Here is a 23,673-nt window from a genome sequence, read left to right on the forward strand (position 1 = left end):
CCTATTACCAGTGTTTTTGATTCACAGATGCAGAAGAGAAACAATTTCCTCTGTTAAATCAGTACTACTCATACAAGATGTAAATTGCCAAATCAGTACAAGCGCAAAACACTTCACCTCTAACACACCAGAATTTTTGGATAAAAGCCACAGCAGTTGTTCTTTGTCTTTGGAGGAGGTCAAACAAAATAACTAATAACTGATAGTCAAATACAATGGAAGGATTTTGTAGCTTCTTAACACAGCATTAACCCAACACACCACCCACCGTGATGGGTTACATTCAGAAAGAAGCATGAGCTAAGACAGGAATTACTGTTTGTTTCACAGGAAACCCATCTCCCTCAGCGTCATCCCTTGAAACATAAATCCACATGGAAGTATCCCTTTCATGAAACTCCATGCCATCTTAATTACAGCTTATTTTCTTCTAATTCAAATCACACAGGTTACAACAGCAGAAATATTCATCCCATCTTACCTCAGAGCGGTCAAGGCCAAACGTGCTGTAGATCCAGGCACCCTGTGGTCTTCAGGGCAAAGGTGATCATATAAAGTCTACCCTCCAAACAATCAGCCAAAACTTTCTGCAAGAGATGCCTTGAGGGTCTCCCACTGCTCACCCCTGGACCTTCTCATCTAAAGGGTATATTTTTAATCTTATCGTGTATATGACAGCTTTCTCTCCTTCATCTCGTCACTCTCCCTCTCTCTCTTTCCGTTTCTACCAACATCTCCTCTCATACCCTCACAAACACTCACACAGCTGCATTCAGTCCATGTTAATTCCTGTTCTCTCCTCCGTCATTGTTCTCTCTCAGGGGAATGGATGAGGTCTGACCTTGGGGGTCTCCTGTTTTAAATTCTCTTGGCTGCTCTGTTTACCCCGGGCCCCTCCTCTCCTCCTTGTCCCTCTCCAGGACTCATTGCTGGCAATTGATAAAAACAACAGCTTGAGAAAAGAGTTCAATCTTAAATAGCTCTACCAGGACAAACAGGAGATGTTTTGTCATTAAAAGTAAGTTAATTGCGACATATTGATTGCAACATTTTTTAACAGTTGCATGGTGATGGGAGAGATATGCTGTTTGATTTTAAAGGTTCTTCATTACCGCCACACCAGTGAGAATAATTCTCAGTATTGCCATTGCCAATAATTGCTAGTTTCAGATGCTCTGTATCTGATCTACCATTCTGCTTGCCAGCATGTCCTTTAGCGCTGAGCTCCTGTTATTGCTGCTGTCAGCGTTTTGCCCCCAGCTCGCGTTGTAAATTGGGTTGACATGATATGGTACGCCAAACCTAGGGATATAATAAACGCCTCAGTAAAACAATTTTAAACATATCAAATCTCATTCAAATGTTAGCAAAAATGCAATAACATTTATCAATTTGGAGCTAGTTGTAAAAAGTTAATTTTAATAAAAAAATCCAAAAGCTAAAATATTGTCTTGAAAATGATTGAAGTTGCAAATAATACATAAAACTATGTATGTTTGTATATATATAAATTCAACAAGATGTAAATATATAATTCAAACTTATTTTCAGATAATATAATTTCATTTTTCTTAACCCGTTGGCAAATGTTTCTTTTTTTTAAGCATAAATGTAGCAAAAGAGTGCAAGGTTTATGTTTACAAGTAAAACTTGCATAAAACAAGTACAAAATGTATAAATGGTATTAAAAGAAATCAAGATATTGCTGGTAAGAAAAAAAAGAAATTTATATTAAGAACTTTTTTGCAGTGTGATATTTAATTGTGTCTTTTTGTTTGCTTGAATTGCAAAATAATTGTTTTCAATTGTCTGTAGAACATTTTCAAGATCATTTTTCTTTACTTTCGCATGATATATGACTTTGTGTAAAAGCTAATTTTACAAACAGGATGGTTTCAATAACAAAAAGTCACACAAAATCGGACCAAAGAAAATGAGCTCTTTCTGAATGCAGGTACTACTGAACGACAGTAATAATGCTTTTTATGGAAGGTCTTGTACATGACAGAACAACATAAACTGCTAAGTCATTTGACACAGGTGAAATAGAGTGCACTTGACCCAACTTTCATGCCCTGGGCCTCTCAAGTACCGCCATCACTTTACTTCCTGCCCTCATAACTATGCTGGCATGGCTTGGGGAATGTGCGTCCACCCTCTGATTCAGTATGCAAACTTTCCAAAGTCTCCTTGAATTTGCCAACAGCAGTTGGTATTCAGATGCAAATGGTCTGACAAGCCTCTTTCATGGGGAAGACCTTTATCTGCCAGCCAGTTTAAAGTGAGGTGGGGGGGGATATGTGGATTCTCCAGTTGAATACTGTACATCAGGCCCTTTTGTGGCAAATTGTGGCCAAAAGGACTTGCGTCAGATTTGGTCAACATCAGTATCCATCATTCCCTACTTGTTTGGAGTGGAACATATACGCCATGGCACCTGCAACAATTGATTTGCGCGTTTTAATGATGCTGTGAGCAGTTGCAGGGGCGGCATTTTCCTTGAACAAATATTGAACACACAATTATCAAGAGCAAATGGTGTTTTCTGCCTTGATCAGCAGTATGATAAACAGCCGAAAAGCTGCATGTCAGCACTGTGTGAACACAGAGGGCTTCTAAATCATGCTTCAACGAATTAGACTGGTCAGAGTCAACACATCAAGTCCCGTAAACATCACTGACCTAACCCTCAGATTTACATCACAAGACTATGATGACAAGCAGCAGAGAGCAAATGAGAAACATAGTAACGATACCCCCATATCACGATTCGATACATATCTTGATACTGAACTCACAAAACGATATCATATGGTAAAGGTTAAAAAAATTTTTTTACTGTTGATTAAAATGCTAAATTTGGTATTTCATTGGGGAATAGGCTTTGACTTTGTGTTGGTAACCCAATGCACAGGACAATGGTGACACCAGAATAAAAATATTCATGATTCTGAAGCTGAAAATACAGAATTATTTTAGACGAAAATGCTTGCACTCTCTCACTACTAGATATATTTAAAATAATGTAGGTCACTTTTTTCTAGTAACATACACATATTCCCCCATTGCATTATTATACATTATATTCAACATAATGTAGTACAGACACAAAAACTCTGTAAACGTAAATTTTTCTTACACAGTCATTTTTTACTTTGGGTGAACTATACACAATGCAGATTGTCACTATCCACGATACATACTGTTGCATTTTTGTATTGCGATATATTGTGACAATATATTGGTTACACCCATATAAAGCATTGCTTTACATGTCACAGAGGACAGCTCAAGTAGTCTACCTATTTTCTCCAGTTAATGAAGAACTCGCTTAATGGAATATTAAGCTCAAACAGCATTTGTGGCATAATTAATAATCATAATTAATAATCAACTTTACAACAAAAAAAAAAAATATTGATGTGATAACAGAAGTGAATTGGACACAATCCATAAACATTAAAAATTCTCACTGTTATAAGAGTATAGCCACAAGACATGAACAATATGCAAGTTAACATGATTTTGGCATAAAAAATTGTCTACCAACCTTTTCTGTGTAAGGCTATATTCAATTTCACAACTTCGATGCTGTGACATTACAACGCCATAAACCTTTCAATTCGAAAACAACTGTAATCTCGATGACTCAAATAAAAATCAATGCTTTAAAAAAATTATAAGCTTCAGCTCCAAAAATTGTTCCAATTCACTTCCACCATGTTTATTTCTGCTGCTTCTTTTTTAAGAAAGAAAAAGAAAACAAGGGACACAAGACGAGTTGAAATGCCTTTTTGTGGTAATCAACATTATGCTACAAATGCTTTTGTTTGTGCTGTATATTGAGATCAGAATACTAATTTAATAGAAGTTATGTATAAGCATATAAAATTGAGTTTTAAGAGTGTATCACTTTAATCCAGCTAGCTGAGCATCTTTAAGCTGATATCTGAGTGAGTTAATGATGAGCCTCTTCTGTTTCAGCTTCAAACAAGACCAAAGAAAGGTCAGAATAAGCGTTAATCTTCATAGTCGTCTGCTTGTTATCGCAGTGGCTGATAATGGACAGATGAAAAGCCATGTTTAGATGCTTCCTCTGAACACAAATGACTGACAATTTTCAAACAAGAACAAAATGAGGGAAAAAGAAGCTAAAAATCAAATGCATCAAAGATATATATTTTTTTAGCTGAATCTGACTAAAATGAGTTTTTAACTAAATATGTGCACTAGTGTTATGTGAGGCTAAATATCAATCAACTAGACAGGAACCATAGGTACTGCTAATTGTTGTTGCCCCTACTAATTGCAGAATCTAACCGGTGACTGATTAACAAATTATATGTACTCCTGCCATCAGGAGCAGAGGAATCCAGTTCCCGTCCTCCGTATCCGTCAGCAACCATATGGCATGCACTAGGCAAGCGTGGTGGTCCTGATCCCTGTGGCCAATAGGGGATATTTGTAGGAGTCACCCTGGAGTCTAAGGCCACTTTATCGCCCTCCGTATGTCCTGTGACAGAAGGACAGAGGGGCCACATACAGTGGGGTCCAAAAGTCTCAGAACGAAGATGGAAATTTTGGATTCAAAATCTAATTTAAGGGAAAATAGGGAATGTTAAAACAAAGACACTTTGGAGCTCATGGAGCTTGAGTGCTTCTGCCTTTAAAGCAAAAAGGGGACAAACACCCCTTAAAAAAAAAAATCGAATTAATGGAAATTTTTCAATACAACTTTTTACTCAAATCATTATGTAGATAATATAATATGTACTGACAAAACTGGATTAAAGTAATGCTAATCTTAGTAGTAGACCCCAAAATCTTTGGACCTCGCACACTATCAGCAGTGCTGTGATTGTGCCTAAGGGTTTCATGTGGACCCCAGATATCAGGGTCTTAACAAGCAACTGGAGGAGAAAATAGTTTCATTTTCAACCTCAAAAAATGTTTTTTCCACTGCTATCCGCCAGGAAAATCCTTTAAGATTAGTCTTTCCTAGAGCACTGGCTGTTACTCATCTGATTCTGACAAAAGAAGTAGATGAAGTGAGAAAGATAGAAATAAAATGAGAGGGGAGAGTGACTACTGGTTACTTCATTTACATATTCGGATGCAGAAGGAGAAATTGTGCCTTAGATTTTTAATGGTAGAGAAACTGAGAGCAGGACCATACTGCACATCAAGATGTTCATCACATTATTGTATCCATATTAAAACTCAGAATAGCATATACAAATACATTAAATTAATTTACATGCTTTAATGCATGTGACATCTACTTTGAGTCTGTAGTGAAAGATTTGTTTGTTTGTATTGAATACTTATCAGCTTTCAGCTTTCCTTACAATCTGCTTTCTGCCACGCTACAGGATGCCAGTCATTCATTTTATTTTAATTACTTCCAATTTTTCTTGTCTCCTCTAAATGACTTGGGGGAGAGGGTAAGGGTAATGGCCCTGACTTAATGATGATTACAGACAGTATTGGTTTCTCATTTCAGTAAGCTGGCTCAGTGGTGAAAAAAAGAAACACATTCATCTTTTTGTTCACACAGCAAATGCAGTGTGCATTGTGCCTCAAACAGAAATAACATGCATCACTTCACCAAAGTCAATGTAATAAATCCCTAATGAAAATGGCTACAAATGACAAAAACTCCGGTTCTACTTGCTTCGCGGTTAATAGCTGACTACCGTTACACTCACCCTCCTTAAGCTCACTCCCATCCGGGTCACGGCACCAATATAACCCCTCTGGTTCTACTCGCACCGCTCCGAATGGGTTTCAAACCAGCGTTTCCAGCATGGGAGGCATAACAAGAAGCGTAACAAGTACGCTAAAGACCACAGCATAGCGTCAGTTGCTAATGCACCTCTTGAGATCAGGAGAGTGAGCTTTTACTCACACAGCTCTTACTAACTGGCCTCCGTTACACTAGCTCTGGAAAATATTTTATTAACTAAAATTAAAGTAGCTTAAATGGAGAACGAAAACCAAAACAAACCTTTGTTGCTCCACCAACAAAAAGAGTTAAAACCAAACCTTTTTGTCGTCTTCAAGCAACACAAAGTAGTGGTGTTTTGTTCCTGAATAAATTACAAATTGGTCAACTCAATGACTCACTCATATAGATGATCAATTATTTAGTTCCTGAATGAATCATTTGTTTTGAACGAATCAGTTGAACGAAATATTCACTTGCTGCCACCTGTTGGCATAATAAATTAAAACTAGAAATTAAATCTAATATTGAAATAAAAATACAAACTAGTACTTTTCCAAAGAAAAGTGAAACAATTCAAATGAACTAAAACTAAAATGGAATTGGAAATATAAATACACAGTGAAATAAAAATAAAACCTAGCTATATAACCCCAAATTGCAGCTTTTAAAACGCAGCTCCCTCCGTTCACTGAAACCATCTTCAGTATTCCATCCACAAAGAAGCACTTACAGCTCACAGCAGAAAGTGTAATTATCACATCTAACGCCCCTGACCCCTGTGGATTCCAGCACATGAACATTAGCAGTTATTCACAGGGGCTTCCCTTCCCACTGTCAGTGTGGCCACTGTGGAGATTTTCTAATCTTCACTGGAGATGGTCCCTAGGGATGTGCGGCTTGTTGGTATTTTCTTTTTCTGACTTTCCTCATCCTAATCCTCTTCTCCTTCTCCCTTCCTTCTCTTTGTTGTTAGATTAGAAGGCTTAGTGGTAGCCCCTCCAAAATCTTTACATGTTACAGGCCTCATTGCCAAAGACACACAAGGGCTTTAAGAAGTGCAGGGATGGATGGGAACTTGAAAAGAGGAATTAGACAAGGTCCAATGCCCAGCACACTGACCCGAGTCTTCACAAGATATCTCCGCTAATCAGATATAAACTGTTCCGATTGTCTATGGATATTTTAAGCGAAAGAAAAAATTAATGAAACATGAAAAAGTTATGAAATATGGACCTTGAAATGTTATACTGTAGGGAATTAATAAGCTATTTTTCCTAAGTAAAAGAACATCCCATCTTACATCCAACTTAAATTTCAATCTAACAGTCTTTAAAGCTGCACTCCATAACTTTTTTGAGTTAAAAATTATTCAAAATAAATCTGAGCAAGTAGCCTACATAACCAGCCAGTGTTCAAAACTAGCTGCTTGCCTTAATTTCAGTGGTACTGGTGGATTTCGGCGGGAAATTCGAACATGTCTTTGCGTCATTACGTCACATCTGTACACATAAAGAAGGTGTCTCGGCTAGTAGGCTGTATTGCATGTGAGGATGTTGGAGGTGGAGATTTATAGCTTTTTCTCACCGCACTTGATATAATTAAACTTATCAATTTGATGGCGGATCCAGAAAGGTTCAAACGACAATCACCAGTGACAACTGGAGATTCACCCATTGTAAAATACAAAAGACTTCGTTCGGGCTTCGGAGCTGCTTCGCAGTGGCTACAGAAAAAAAGAGACTGCAACCGGGCCCATGCGAAAACAAGGATAAATATCGGAAGGGCATTACATGTTGTCACACAGTGCTGATGTTGTTAACATTAACAATTTGAGAACAAAGTAGAATTTGCACGGTTTGACGTGATATGATAAGATCATTAGATTTAATCAGCGCGATTTACAGCAATGCTTTTTTCCCTTAGTTGGTCAGAATAAAAGTGGATGTTACTTACTTGGTCAGATTACATTTTCCGGTGAAAATTCTTATGTTGGTCATACTTCCAAAAAGTAGAATCTGTGATTGCGAATGACAGTATCCACACCGGCGCGGTGACTGACAGTCGCACATTCTCCTCAAAACATTGGATTCATCCTGCTGTGCCGAGTCTTCGAACAGAGATGGCGACAAAGAGCTAAACTGTAAACTAAACAGCTTCTTTAAAAAAAAATTACAACTTAAAATTGCAATACGTCTAAATGTTTCTAAAATTTGGATGCTCTATTTTGGCCACAACCAAGACATATGTCTAACCATTGGCATGATGCCCATACCTACAACTCTCACAGCCATAACTCTCCCGGTTTTTTTCTTCAGTACATTGGAAATATAGTTTATTTAATATGCCAATGTAGCTTCAGATTGACAAAGTACTAAGGATGTTTTCGTGGACAGTTCTTATCACTATCATTTGTTCCTGTCTTTCAGAATTTGGCTGTAATGTGTAATCCATATCGAAGGGAGTTTCTCGACTTGCATAACCATAAACAGACACATTTAATGGAAATAAATACCGCCACTGTCACATACAAGTGCCAAATTAATAAAACATCTGGTGAAAATCATTAATTCTCATTTCCATCTCTTTGTGTTTTAATTGTGCATTAATGTCTTTAATCATATCACGAACAACCCATGACTGGCACACACAGAACTCACAGATTTACTCAGAATTTACAATCCTGTCAATCATAAAATTCTACAAATTCCCCGCCTGCTTATGTATTGGTTTCTTAAACATTTTGCCTAATTTCCCCTCAAATGCCAGTTCAGAAGAATCAATGACATGCAGGACAAAACATAGAAAACATAGTATCTATGTTGCACAAAGTAGATCAACAGAGCATGGCACTAAGAACATGCATGTTCTTAGTGCCATGCTCTGTTGATCTACTTTGGATCACCCATGGGTTTGATTTTTCGGGAAATCTCAATGAAATGCATTCAAGGTATACATTTCTCAATGTAAGCTGCTTTAGATAAAAACATCTGCCAAATGAATGAAAATGGAACCAGGTTGGAAAATATATGTGATTTCCCAAGGTAGTATTACACAGTTCCCACATACTGTACAGTATATACATTAAGCGAATACAGTACTTAATCATTACATGGTATCCGGTTACAATAGCCACTTTTTTCCCCCATTTGGTAACTGGCCATTAATGTGGAGTCATTGAACTAAAGCCCATTTCGTTAATGACGCTTTCACTGGGGCCCCATGTCTGCATCTTTTACCCTGTGGCGAGACTGGACCCTCTAAACTGCCCCTTTGATGATCGTAATCTGTAATCCATAAAAAAGACTATTACCATTCCCTCAATTTCCACTGCTTTTTCCCTCCATTTACTTCCCTGCCAATAACAATGGTCATTACATTCACAAATAGAACAGCGCAGGTGGTTACTGCCAATAATTGAGAGGTTTGGGTAGAATCTGCTTGAGGGAGAGGGCTACACAAAAAGCTAAAGTACTTGATGAGAGACCGAGTTTGACCCAACCTCTATAAAACAGGCCATAAATTGCAATAGAGAATGACTCCAAAGACATGGCTTCGACATTAGGGTGAGTGAACAGCAATACAGGACTTATAGAGCGGGCCATTCAGTTAATGACCCTGAACGCTCACAAGCTGATATGATCTGCGGTCCTGTGCCCGACATGGATGATTGCATAAGTACAGCAGATTTGAGGCTTAAAATAGAGATTGAAAATAAAATAAACAAGACTAATTTTTAAAACCACAGAAAAGGGTAAGAGGAATTATTCACTTACTATCAGCATTACATACCCAATAAGCTTCTAGTCTGTCACTAATCTCTATCTTAACCTATTAAAGTAATTAGCAAAGCAGCGGGAGAGTTGTCCATTTTGATAACTCTCAAAGGAAGAGGGTAATTATCAGGGTTTGAGCGTTTTTGCCAGAGGAGAGAGAGACAGTTAGACGGTTCCTCTGATGATAGCCAAAAAGTACTGAGACAAAGAGTGTATGATTTCCCACTGACCTGCCAGGCTAACCCACTCACTCAAATAGGAGGTAATTCAGTCTTCCCCATACACACTGGGGCGCATGTGGCTTACCTTTGTGTGTGGGATGTCTGTTGGCACGATCTATGTTGCTTCATTGGGCGCCTTTTTTAAAAAGCGGGCACATCGCCCAATGTTGACAAAGCAGGGTATCTCCTGCTGTCTGCTTTTTTCATGTGCACCGAGTGGAAAGAATCAATTATCCCAGCACACAGCTCACCATTTTAATATCTGACTCCTAATTAGATTGCAGGGCGATATCCCTGATGAAAGAAGATCAGGGGTTTTTAATATATACACTACCATTCAAAAGTTTGGGGTCAGTACGTTTACAAAAAATATATATTACTTTTATTCAGCAAGGATGCATTAAACTGATCAAAAGTGACAGTAAAGATATTTACAAAGTTACAAAAGATTTCCATTTCAAATAAATGCTACTCTTTTGAACTTCCTATTCATCAAAGACCTGAAAAACATGGTTTCCACAAAAATTATACACACATAATACACTAATTAGTCCAATTTTTTTTTATATTTTACATATAACGGAAAAAAAGAGATAAAGTCTGCACACCACGGCTCTAAAGGTAACGTTTCAAGCACACAGGCTCTAAATCTACATCTTTTTAGTTTTTTGCTGTATTGTTATTTTTTGGTATAGCACCAACTTTGAACAATTTGCTGGTGATGTGTGTGCTTTTTTTTAGTGTTTGCTATGTATAGTTTTGTGTATGTATATTATTTAGTTTGTAAATTGAAATTAGAAACAATTTTCACTCAGAAAATGCTAGTAAATTTCACAAATAGTTGGATTAAACATGAAATTCTGAAGTAGAAAGACTGAAATAGTATTTTCTTGTAAAACTTACTTCAACAATCTTGTTTTATTTACAACAACAACAAAAAAAAACAACACTTTTTACAGTATATATCATTCAGTATTATACATTATTTTCTATTTTACTAGATTTTAAAAATGTTTGACTCCATTTGACTCTACTAAAACTAAATATACTCCCAAAAAACCTCCTTTAAAACTAAGTCAGCTTACGCCCATTATGTAAACAGCAAGGTTTTATGGGGAGAGAGTTAGAAAGACCAAAGGATTTTATGCAATAATGTGCAAGAATGAAAAACTTCAAGGGCGTGTTGGAAGAAGGAAATTTAAAAAAAATCAAAATATATATATATATATGTCTTTGAAGAGTTCTTTCCCTTTCTTCCAGGTTGCAGTGGCTGTTTTATCTTGCTATGCTGAAGGCAAATTCAAAAAAGAGCCTGAAAGGGGACGAGAGGTGAAGTATACAGACTTTCTTTTGAAGCATATGATCATACCTCAAACAGAATAGCTGAATATATCGGTTTCCTGTAACATCACCATGCAAAAACCATTTTAGTACACAAACAGTAATCCAAGCCTCAAATTCAAACCTGCTGATGGACATCTCCTTTCGATTCTTACAATTCATTAACAAATGGTAAATCTCTAGGGTGTGATCTGTCAATGCTCCACCTCAACACCACAGATGCTGATGTAATTATGTACAGAACTGAAAACGCATTAGTCCTTGGTTTGGTCTTGATTATGTCCAGAGGGCGGGTCTCTCATGAAAGCTGCATTACTTCACACACTCATGAAGACATGAGATCATGGGATCCTGATACTGATCGTCCCTGTCTCCCACTGCCTAGGTGGCTATTAGTGACTCTGGCAGCCATTTAATATAAATGAGGACTCAAAATAGTATGGTGGGCAGAGATGCTCCTGAACATGGGTTCTTATGAAGGCTGTGCATCATTACTCAGTGCACAGCTAACTGTGTAATGGGCTGTTTGTTCGACTCACTGCAGGATACATGGCAAGATAAAAACTAATAGGCCCTGTTCTATTTCTGTTCTGGGGCTGTGCAGAAACTAGGCAACAATTCAGTCCCAAATCAGGCTTAACCACGCTGCCACCCACAACCAATTATAATGAATGTAACACTAAGGAGAAATGCATAAAGGAGGATGAAGTTCTAAATAGTATGCACTTTCTCACACAAACACATAGGAGACTGCTTGCTGAACTATATAGAATGTTTTCTGCTACATTTCAGAGTAGATTAAGTGTTGAGGGTTACGCATTACAATTAATGCGAGTTATGTAATCAGATTACTTTTTTCAAGTAACTAGTAATGTAGAGTATTACTTTTTCAAATAAGTACTTTTTTCAAATAGGTTACTTTGTTTTGCCATTTATTGACTGACAGCTGTCAAGTACCCACAAATTGGGAGTAAAGGTGTAGGAAGTTGTGTGTGATGTGTAAACATGATGGTTATTATAGATCTAGACTAAATGTGAGCATGCATTTACTCATCTCACTTCCACAAAAACAGATTCAGTGATCCTCAAAATGAATAAAAACAGTGAAACACAAACTCAGAATGTTACGCAAACCTGCAATAATTAAATATGTTAAATAACACAAAACTCTATGTATTCAATCTCACTTTATTAAGCAATGTCTTTACTGTTGACCTTCGACGATCCAATTTAACCATACAAGTAATAACCAAAAATGACTTCAGATAAACATCACATTTAAGCATAGCTGAAAGGTAATTAGGTAATCTAATACAGGCGTGAATTTTTATTTTCTTCATCCTGAGACTAATATTTATTTAAATTTTTGTTAATAAAAAACAAACAAGCATCTAATTTTAACTTCTAAATACTTGGCTCGTCGTCTTATCCATTTCAAAGTCATCCATAGAGCATACATAACTCTTTACAAGAGATTTAAAATTAAACTTCAATCGACCTATAACTGCCATATCTGTAACACTGTATCATCAGGTACTTTTCTTCACATGTTTTGGGAGTGTCCAATTGTTGTCAACCTATGGACTCATGTAAATTTAGTTTTGTCCTCCTTACTTCAAATTGATTACTTGTCTAATCCAGGTTTATGTCTTCTCAATGATGATTCTGACTCCTGTATAAGTTCATTACACAAGAGAATGATGTTTGCTGGTTTCACAGCTGCAAAGAAAACAATAATACAGAACTGGTTAACTCCGCACATGTATGCAATAACATATTGGATTTATAGCCTCCTCAGAATAGTGACTTGTGAATGTACAACAGCACGAATTAACAAAGCTAAACCTAGTACCATTGATGCATGGCAATGTTTTTCTTCCAACATATTGGATTATATAAGGACATATCAACCCTTTTATTTTTTATTTTTTTCAGATTGCTAAATTATTGATAATATAATAATAATAAAGTAATAAATATATAATAAAGATAATATATAATAAAGTAGCTACATAACACAATGTGTTACTTTTAGGAAGTAATGCAATATTGTTAAGCAATACTTTTAAAAGTATCTTTCCTCAACACTGGTTAGATTAACTAAAAACAATACCACATTTATTGTTGTGAGCCAAATCACTTCATTACTCGGACTTGAACTGTATACTTTGGCCTTGTATCAAATTTACGTTGGCGAAGCACTGGCCCAATGATTTAACTCTGATAAACTTGATTGTTGTAACATCTGTGTCTGGGACAGACTATTATTTAGATAACACCTGACATGTATGTGGGTCTTTTTTTAATCAATCATCAAATATGGCTCATTTCAAGTAAACGCTTCCCTCATTAATGAATTTCTCTCTTTTCACATATGTCATTTATCATGATTCAGCTTTAACAGCTGACACTCGCAGTCATCACTCCACCTTCACACATCTGCTATGATGATATCATGATAAATTCAGCCCTCCAACGTAACAGCCGAATAGAAATAATAAATAAATATATTATTATATTTATTTATTAATATATATTTATTTTTATATTTAAATTATATAAATATTTATATAAAATAATACTTATATATGTATAGCAGTGAAATACAAATATCAGTATCATTTATAAAATCTGGGGAAAAGGACCAAAACAAGTTTAATGTATAAATGTCAGAAATGTGCACATCACCATAATTTATGAGAAATATGTAGTCTATATAATGGGAGCTTTATCGGTGCTTTCAGTTCTGGTGCAGACTGGCCCTCAGGCAACGTTTGTTTGATTCTGTCTGGTCCAAATCTCTCTCAATCGATTCCAGAAGCCTCTCATTCACCCAATTAATATCTCGACATGTGCCAAAAAAAGAGCTCCCTTGAGTTAGTGAGTTATTGAGTTAGCCCACTGATTTTTTTTAATACTTTTTTTTTGTACAGTTATTTTGCCAGGATTTTATACAAATTAATTAGAATTTGCAGTCTACATTATATATAACATTGTTATATGTTACAGAACATAAATAATATAATAATTCAACAATAAAGGCTGGTATATAGATTTAAGCACAGTGCTGCTCATATCTCGTGTCCGAATCCACTTTAGTTTAACGACGGGAAAAATAGTCGGTGCGCCCGGTGCATGGTCTAAAAGGGTTGTCCCTATTCTCTTAATGAGTAATGGGTGTGTTTTGGGCGTAACGTGCAGACGTTACCAGAGTCTCATCTCCCATTCCATTTAAAAGCCAGTTGCGCTCACGCCTTTGGCGGATTCGCTATTTACATGGCGGAATTTGCAAGCGGAAAAACTGAAAGCATCTCCAAAGAGGGAACGGATCTACTAGTGCGTGAGGTTAAAGCGCGCGAGCAGACCATCTATGGGACAAGCCGGATTCCACTATATCTTTATGTACACAATATTAATCTTTTAAATAGTAATCCTTTTATTTTTAATATTTGGCATGTTTGCGTGCTGCTGCTGCTGCGCAAATGCATTTGCTATTTAAACAACGTGGCGCAGGACGTGAAAATGATAACTGTGTCGGGCTGAAACTAGCAAAAAACGCATTGCGCCGGGTGTATGATAGGGCCCATAGTGTTCATCTAAAATTACAATTTAATGAATTAAGCCAACTACAACAAAACCAAATGCTAAAGTGTAATTTGATTCTACCAGAGAAGAAAAAAACCTACTGGAATACAGATAAACCTGCCATCCAAACTAACTGTCCATACTGTCCATACTCAAACATTCAAGTTAAGTTTCAGGCCACAAAAAGTCTGGTGCATGTGAGAGTAGCCAGCTAATCTGCTTTCTTTAGTGAGTTGGGAAAATCCAATTTCGGAAATCTATAATTCTGTAAAAGTTAATAAGCAGCCACAAAGCTGGCTGAGCTCCTGAGGGAGCAAGAGATAGATACGGTGAGCGAGAGAAAGTCAGAAAGAGTAATGGGTAGATGTGAGCTGAAGTCTGAGCAAGAACCCATAACTCAGTTGGGAGAACCCTGAGGGCAAGAATAAGGCAAAGAAATTCCATTTTCAAAATGAGCAAAAAGACACATCTTTACATGTAAAGTATATGAACAATGTTTTTCAAAGCTCAATGAATATTGATCAAATCACTTAGCAGACTCTCTATATTCTCATATATAGATTCTCTGTTTGGCCAGAAGTGCTTCAGATAACTTTTAAGTCACTGTAATTTACTTTAGTGTGCAGTTCACCATTAGTCCCAATGACTGTTACAATTGTCTCCCAGGGTATGAAATCAAACCTCTGCAGCTCATCCCGAATGCTGCAGCCACCCTATTAAACCCAAGCACTTCCTCATCACACCGCTATTATGTTCCCTCCACTCCTTCCCTATTCCTGCTAAAATTGACACTAGGACTTAAATCTTTATTAGCCTAGGTGTGTAGCCTCTCTCTTTAAATGTACAGGGAAAAACTGAAACCAAAACTCTAAAGGCCTATCCAATATACTCATCTCATCTGAGCATCAGTGGTCCAATTACTGTTGTTGTGACAGATGTTAATGTTATATGAGACGAGAGATGGATTCTAGTATTGAATGTTCATGGCTGATGGAAGAGAAGTTTACAGTGGGAGGTGCCTGAGGGATAAGTAATGAGACATGAGGACCCCGAAACTTTGAGCAGGGTTTTCCAACAGCAATGCCATATTCCCAGTGTAAACATTCACCATTTATTTGATTAGTGAGGGAAAAAATGCATTTGATCTTGAATAAAAGAAAAAGAAAAAAGCCTTTTGATTACAAATTCTGATTCTGATCTAAGATTGATGCTCTCCATATTCTTGGCAGGATGTAATTACAGATCTCCGCTGGACACCTGCCGTATCTTGGCACAGCTCTGTAATAATGCATTCACATCACTCTCTGCCTCAGAGGGCACCGCCAGAGGTGCTGTACTCCAAATCACTCATCAAAGACTTCCAGTCAGCATTAACATTTAAGACGGTGGGCACCGGGCTCAAATTATACTTTAGATTCATACCAGGCCTTGTTTTGCTCTCAGCAGCTCATGAAAATGAGATCTCGTGTCTCACATAGACGTGCTCTGGGCTGGTTCGGATTTGTCTCGTGTCCAGACTCTTTGATAAAAATCACATTCGGATAGGATAAACATCCCATCTAATTTTGCCAGATTTTTTATAAAATTTTGCTAGATTAATAATAAATGCACAACCTTGTTCACAGCTTCATTTAAATCTTGCACATCTCTTAAGCTTATCTGACCACAACATCCGACACAGTTCAGTTTGCAGTTTAGTATCGAACCTTGTATGTTCTCAAATGAAAACGCAATTAACTTACTCTAGTGATTAAAAAGTGCTAATCAAACTCAACTTCTTAGCAATTCTCACTGCTCAGTGTCAGTTTTCTTTGTTAATATGAAAAGATAAAGATCCAGTCTGTCAATTACAAGTTCAAACGTTGCTAGCACATGACAATTTATGGCGAAATCATATGATATTGTATGACTTGGCTCATATGAAAACATACAACTTAAATAGGTTTTTCCAATTACGATCATGGTTAGATCTGGGTTCAGTTAGGGGTGGGCCTGCCCTTTATGGTTAGGTTTAAGTCTGAAATGTACGTTCCCTCTAACGATTTTGCCATTTTGGTCAAATTATGATGACTTCTCATGGCCAATAGCAACACCAACATGAGGAGTCTGAGAAGACTAGGAGGAACAAACCTTAAAAAGCTTTAATAATAAGACGGGGGGATTATGTTTTTTGAGCCATAAAGAAAAATTAATCTGAGTGATTTTACAATCATGGTTAGATTTAAGGTTCGGTCAGGGGTTGGGGCTTCATGGTTAGATTTATATTTGAAATGTACATCCCAACACTGGGTTGAACTTTGCATAAAATTAACGAAGCTACTCTAATACATAAATCCGTTATGTGGACTTTCTCCCTAAAACCAACAATATGTCAATTACAGTAGACAAAGGAATCCAAAAATAGGTTTCCAGCTTGTAAATTAGATAAAATCATCACAGGATAAGAGAACCCTATTGAGACCTGGACGTACATATGCAAATGAACCCTAAATAGCTCCCACTCAGGAATTAGAAAATTGAGATCAAATTCCTTCTTTTTTTTTTTTTTTTCTGTCAGACGGAGGTCCCAAATGAGCAGTTTCACTCGGCTCTAAAGTTACTGCTGAACTACTTTAAGAAATCTTTGAAAAAAGAAAGCGTACTGTATGCATTGGAAGCCTCTGTGTGTGTATACACTGGGGGGTCCAAAAAGCCTGAGACCACCAAATCTTACATTCAAAATGGATACAAACGCTATGGCGTAAACTGAACAAGAAATATTTCAGATTCTGCAATATTTCTAGGTCACTAATCAAAGAAGCAACTTTGTGAAATTGACCATGTGAACTCATTTGTACAGGTCTGATGCACTAAACGTCATAGGACCTGGTCTACAGCTCTGGTTCAGATGATAGAAGAGGAAAAGGAGGCCAGTTGTTTTGGGGCTAAGTGGAGACAGCGCACAGTAAATAATGAATGACTAAGGCACAGATCTCTCAGCCCCCATCACCTTTGTCATTACCTCATAGCCTCACACAGCAAACACAAGCGCAAGCTCACTGATGCATATTTTTACCCACCGAATCCCCAGCACTCCAAACATCACTTGCTTCCATAGACCTACTTGACCCAGAGAGCAGCTCTTCATCATCAAAAATGCAGCGTGAGTCATGTAGCAATTTACAGGGGTGGTGACAGACTCTTGTTAAAGTCCTTAAAAGGGCCAAAATCACACACCATTTCAGTCACACTGCGAGTATGAGGGACAAATATTTGAGATGCGAAAAACCAAGAACTATGGCGACGCCACCATGAAGAGTCTGAGAAGACTAGAAGAAACAAACCTAAAAAAGGTTTAATAAATGGGAGGAAATCACAACTTTCTGAACCTCTCAATGGCAATGATTTGGTCTTTATAAGACATTGATTTATGAAAAAATATATATATATATCAGTTGAAGTAATTTCAGATATACATAAAATTGAGGTTCATGCAATGCAGAATTGTGCATATAACAATCTGGAAAGAGTATCAAATTATAATTCGCTTTTAACAATAGAGAAATATACCTGTGCATCCATTACTGGCATCAAATCTGACAAGAGGTGATGATACCAAGCAGTAATTGGGGACAAAGGCACTTACCTCACTGATGCCCACCTCTGAATCCTTCCTGAGGAACAGCGAAACAACAGGAGATGTTAAACTCAGGGATATAATGATCCGTCACCTGTTCGGTCCTCGCCAGACCACCTCTGACTCGACTCCCCCTCTGCCAGCTGTACAAGTGGGCTCTCTCATAGCTGGTCCCCTGATATAGACACACAGAGAGGTGAAAGAAAGGAGGCGTGGTTCCATAGCAGATAAATAAAAGAGGGCGGGAGGGAAAGAAGTCCCTTAATCTACAATTCAATATCGTGCACTCCCCTCTCTTATTGTCTCTCTTTCCCTCTCTCACACAGTTACTCTTTCCCTCATGCATATTAACACGTCCCTGTTTTCCCTTATTCTCCCACACACATGGAGGAAACTCTATCACTCTCTCTGCCTCTCTTTTGCTCTCCTCGAACTCTGTTTTTCCACTTTTTCTGGGCTCTCTGAGCCGGTATTCATCCGGCAGCAGTGTGACTGAATCAGGGCAGCTCTGGCCATCTGTTGGAGCCTCAGAGCTTCACCTATTCACATGGGTTCTAAAGCTGTGGGTCTGGCAGCGGGGAGAGAAAAGAAGGGGTGGGGATAAGGGATCAATCTTGGAGCAGGAGGGCAGGGGAATGGATCACTGGGTACAGACTACAGAGAGAGTATTTATTAGGCTGGCAACTATCAGAAGCACTGGAGAGCAGAGGGTTGTTAACAGGGGCACGGACAAACTGCAAAGTTAAGTGCTTCTAGAAACAACCCCCCCACCCCACCCCCACCCCCCCAAAAAAGTATGGGACGCAATCAGATGCATACAGATGAATTTCGGAGGATAATTAAATGAATAATACAATTACTTAAATATTAATGTATTTAAAATGTATTCAAAGTCATTTTTTTCAACATAAGGAGTCAGCATTTGCAGTAAGTAAACTAGAATAGAACAGACTGCTACAACTGAAGTGAAAAAAAGACACTTATAGAAAGTATTTTATGGTTTAGTTAAGTTCTCACAGAAGAGGTGTCGCTTTAATAATTAAGTATGAATTAAATTAACTGGATATTGCTAATCTTTTGTTACCTTTATAACATTCAATATCTTAAACAGTACTTCAAACTGTGTATAGCATATTGAGAAGATATGTAATGTTACTTTTCTAATCTTGTTAGATGATGAAACAACTTTTAGTAAATCCCCAAAAGGGCAATGAAGGGGTCATATTTTTGAACTGTCATTTGTGAGACATGGATTGGGCTCTTTTGATTTGGAACCGTAAGAAACCACTTAGCAAGAGTGCAAAAGTGCCCACCCACTTTTTCTGTGGCATTGGTTCCGGTTGTATTTTTCCCATTAATTTCTCCCATAGGGATTTTTTAAAAGTCATTTAATAGTTATTAGCCATGAACAAAACCAAACAGCTATGAGGTGATTTCTCAACATTGCAAACTTCCATTTGAAGCAAGAAAATATTTGAAAATCAGACAAGACTATGGCATTAATGAGGGAAAGAATACAATCCGCATTGTGAATGACATTATAATTCAATCAAAATTATGGAGAAATATACAACTGAGAAATAACAACTGGGCACAACTGAGCTCTTTTGGCATGATTTGCTTGTCTCTGATTGGTGGAGGTTTTTTTTGTTTTTGTTTTTTTGGCGAATCATGGGTGGAGTGTTTGACCTGGAACTCTGCTGTTAAACATGATTACTTAAAAAAAGAAGTAAAAATAATGTGGGCTGATAGCTGAGACAAAAGCATATACCACCAACTAACAACTTCGTAGCTCTGTCTAAAACAATTTACAAGTTATCATTAACAATCAATTCCCCTAAATTGGAGAAAATGAATGGGATTTTTACTTCCGGAACCCGACTGTAAATACTAATGCTCATAATAATTAATTTTTTTGAGTAGGGTAAACTTAAATTAAACAAATGAGTTAAATCAAATTAACTTTTTATGAGTATTTATAAATTTCTTTCTCTTGAGTTCCCAAAACTGACACATTTTAATTAATCTGAATGGTTTCATTGTTTTGAGTTTTACGAACTTGTTTCTTTTAATTTAGACAAACTTAAACTGAATTGAAACTGGGCTGGGATTTCTATGTCCCATGCTTTGCCATGACGCTCGAAAGGGAGAGTAAATGCTCAAATTAAGTGTTATATAATATTTTTTTGTGCAATATTAATATTAAGTGTGAAATTTAGTGTTTAATGCTTTGCTATGCTAATTTAGAAGAGTTTCTGTTATATGGGGTTTTTTTGGAGGGGGGGTTACCATCATGGTGACGAGTGGAGCATGAGCTTGGTTTGAGAACCGATATACTGTTAAACGTTCTATATTGCCGTACTCATTCAGCAATTGCTATGCTATTGCTGCATTGTGTTAGCAATTAGCAAGTTAGCACTTACTGACTTAGCTAACCAAGTTTTTTTCCACTGCTAAAAATATTTAAGTTGAGATTGTGATAATTTTGTTAAATGTAAGAATTATCTTAACTTAAAGTTGAGAGCAATTAAAACGTTTGAGTACATTGTAGTACTAAATGTTTGATGTAGATGATTACCTCAATTTTTTTGAGTTTTCCAACTTATTCGGGTTTACAGAACGCCCAAGCAGCCACCCAGAACACTTTTCCAAATACATAAGAGAATAAAGATCACTCAGAAAACCTTAGCAACTGTATAGCAATGCCCTGCCAACCGCCTAACATTGTGTCTTTAGCACAAAGAAAGAAAACATCTAGTCTGTTTGCTACAATCTCAATTTTAAGCCCATGTCAATTCCCAAGCACGTTTTGAAAAAGAAACACCTAATCATGCTGTTCATCAAAATAGAGTCACGTTGCATCAAACGATAAACAAAACACCAGTAGAAACCACAAACTTGACTGCTCACCCATCCAGTGCAGCGTCTCTTACATCTCAGTGATAATGTCACCCATGTGCATATTGGTTCACTGGCAGCTGTCATTTCTCACAATGAAAGTGGCAGTGTCACGTATCCTGCTCCCTCAGGAGTCTCGCAAAGAAATCAGTCACTGTCTTTGGAACGCTCACATGATGGATGCCTCTGTTTATTTGCGTTCGCAGGTTATTTATTTGCACAGAGGCACAAACGATCAGAGGAAGAGGACATCTAATCACTCATCCGCCCCCTTCCACACTGTATATCTCAGGAGCTGCAGGCAGCATCTCTAATGAAAATGAAACTATCACAGTCAAACTAAAGTTTTCTCTCCATTTTATGGGAAAATTTACATCAAACTGACTAAACGACATTTGATTCATAATAGATAAGGAGTGTTTGCTAGGCCTCCATTTTGATCAAGCATCAATGATACAGCTAACTGCTCTTCAATCTTTTTGTAATAGTTATTTTGATCAGAAAAAAAAGATTCACTTCAATTTGAATCTGTCCAAATGCATTTGAATTCAATGTCCACGCTGTAAAAGCTAAACAGGTGACAGAAATCATAAGTCAGTAACTAATTGTCACTTTTGATCATGAAAACATTTGATGGACTCAATAGTCACTGACATGAGCAGCTGGAACAATGTTGCTCTAAAGAGATGACGTGCACGCACACACACATCTCATCACTAAATGGAAAGACATGATTTATTAATGCATGTTCTCCCAGGAGGAATGAGATGTCTGGATTCAGATCCTGTGAGATTTTGGCCCGTCTCAGCATGGAGATTGAGATTGTGAACAAGTGTTTGATGTCATTCCTCATGAGGACACATTTTGTTGTACTTTTTTCCAAAGCAGTCCTCAATAACCAGATTTCACACAAAAATGTACACTACCAGCTTGGCTAAAATGACAAAAATATTTCAAGCACACATGGTAAGTTGTAAGTTGGACCAGATAAAGGGAAAGCAGCTCCAGAACTCAAAAATAGTAATAAAAAAACAAGTAGGTGTGTTCAAGCTTAGTACGTTTACTGGTAACGACAACCAAAGTATGCCAATGTATACAAAACTTATACGAAAAAACATGGATAAAAACAGTTCCACCTGCATTTTGAACAATTGGCCTACATCTAAAAGTCACGTTTAGTTCCCGTGGACACGGTTGTTTGCTCGTGCAAATAAATAAGGCGGAATAATGTTTACTCTGATTTTCCAAAAAGGACGGCTATGTTCCATCCTGCTGGGCCATTGTGCCTGGCAAGGACTCCACATTGAAATGAATGCGTTTCTCTATGCAAGTTGTTCCTTACTGATAAAAACGTCTGCTGTCAGCTCCGGTTTAAGAAAGAGAAGACTTTGTGCAAATTAGACCAACCCCTCTCTACCTCTGAAAGCAGTCCATTCTCTATGGGCATTTTATTTTGTTCAGGCCTGAATCCCTCCTCCATCACCCCACATTGCCTCTTCAAAACTGCTCCTCTTTTATTCCTGACGGCTCAAAGAGCATCTCTATCAATCGGTTGATGCCCTTGTGATCACCATGGCTACCTTAGGAAAGGAGCTCCCCGTTACAATGGATTTGAATGGTGGTGTCTTAAATATTGAGAGACAACATAGACGTTTGAGTGGCATGCGGATTTACTGCTACTCGTGCATTCCTCTTATGGCTTGATGTTATGGAACAGCAGTAAACTCATCCTGATTTAAGGTTTACCCAATTAAATTTAAAGGAATAATCCAGGGTTCAGTACAAGACATAATCGACAATATACTTTTTTTCCCCTTTAAAATAAAGAAAAAACTTAATTACAGTTAGAATGGAAATGAATGGGGCTGATGCATAAACATTAAAATACTCAATAGTATAAGACGACAATATTCATGTTACCATGATTTTAGCGGAGAAAAAAAAATCTTAATAAAAACTGTCTGTGTATAGTTGTTCGATTTGAAATGCTCTAAAATGCTCATAAATGCTCTCATTGCTCAAATAATACAGATGTTTTAACAGTAAAAATGAATGTGCTGTTGTAAAATATCACATTTCTTCTTTTAAAGCTTAAAAAAAAGTCCCAATTCACTTCCATTATAAGTGCCTCATTGTAACCTTGATCTTTGCTTTAAAAAAGAAAAGAAAAAAAAGAAGTCAAATTTATTTCTTCTAATCAACATTGTCACAAAATTTGTCAGTTAAATTTAAGTTGTTTTGAACCTGGAATATTCCTTTTTTTTATTCCTAATTTAAAAGGCAAAATTCCTGCAAGCCTGCATGACACAGAAGTGAATGCAGTCACTTTCAAAAGTTGTGTTACAGAAGACCAGAGTAGTGCACTGCATACCAAGACCTCATTAAATGCACAGCATTCCACCAAACATCTGAGGGTCATTAACACCAACAGTGATAATGTCTATTGTACATCATGCTGTCATGTCTAATGTATTCCGTCTTATTTATTTATTCCGCTTGCCACTGTTCACA

The 23,673-nt window shown here is 37.2% G+C and overlaps 1 protein-coding gene across 1 annotated transcript in view; it reads right to left on the bottom strand.

Annotated features, from left to right (window-relative positions):
• Window positions 1–21,443, bottom strand: part of sulf2a (sulfatase 2a) — a 33,946-nt gene extending 12,503 nt beyond the window's left edge. The window contains exons 1-2 of the mRNA XM_084101665.1: window positions 21,175–21,443; window positions 18,274–18,439 (exon numbers count right to left, since the gene is read on the bottom strand). The gene's annotated coding sequence lies outside the window, so the exon portion shown is untranslated. The remainder of the gene's footprint in view (window positions 1–18,273; window positions 18,440–21,174) is intronic.
• Between the last annotated feature and the right edge of the window lie 2,230 nt (window positions 21,444–23,673).

Source organism: Abramis brama (assembly GCF_963993115.1).
Source record: "Abramis brama genome assembly, chromosome: 23".
NCBI lineage: Eukaryota > Metazoa > Chordata > Actinopteri > Cypriniformes > Leuciscidae > Abramis > Abramis brama.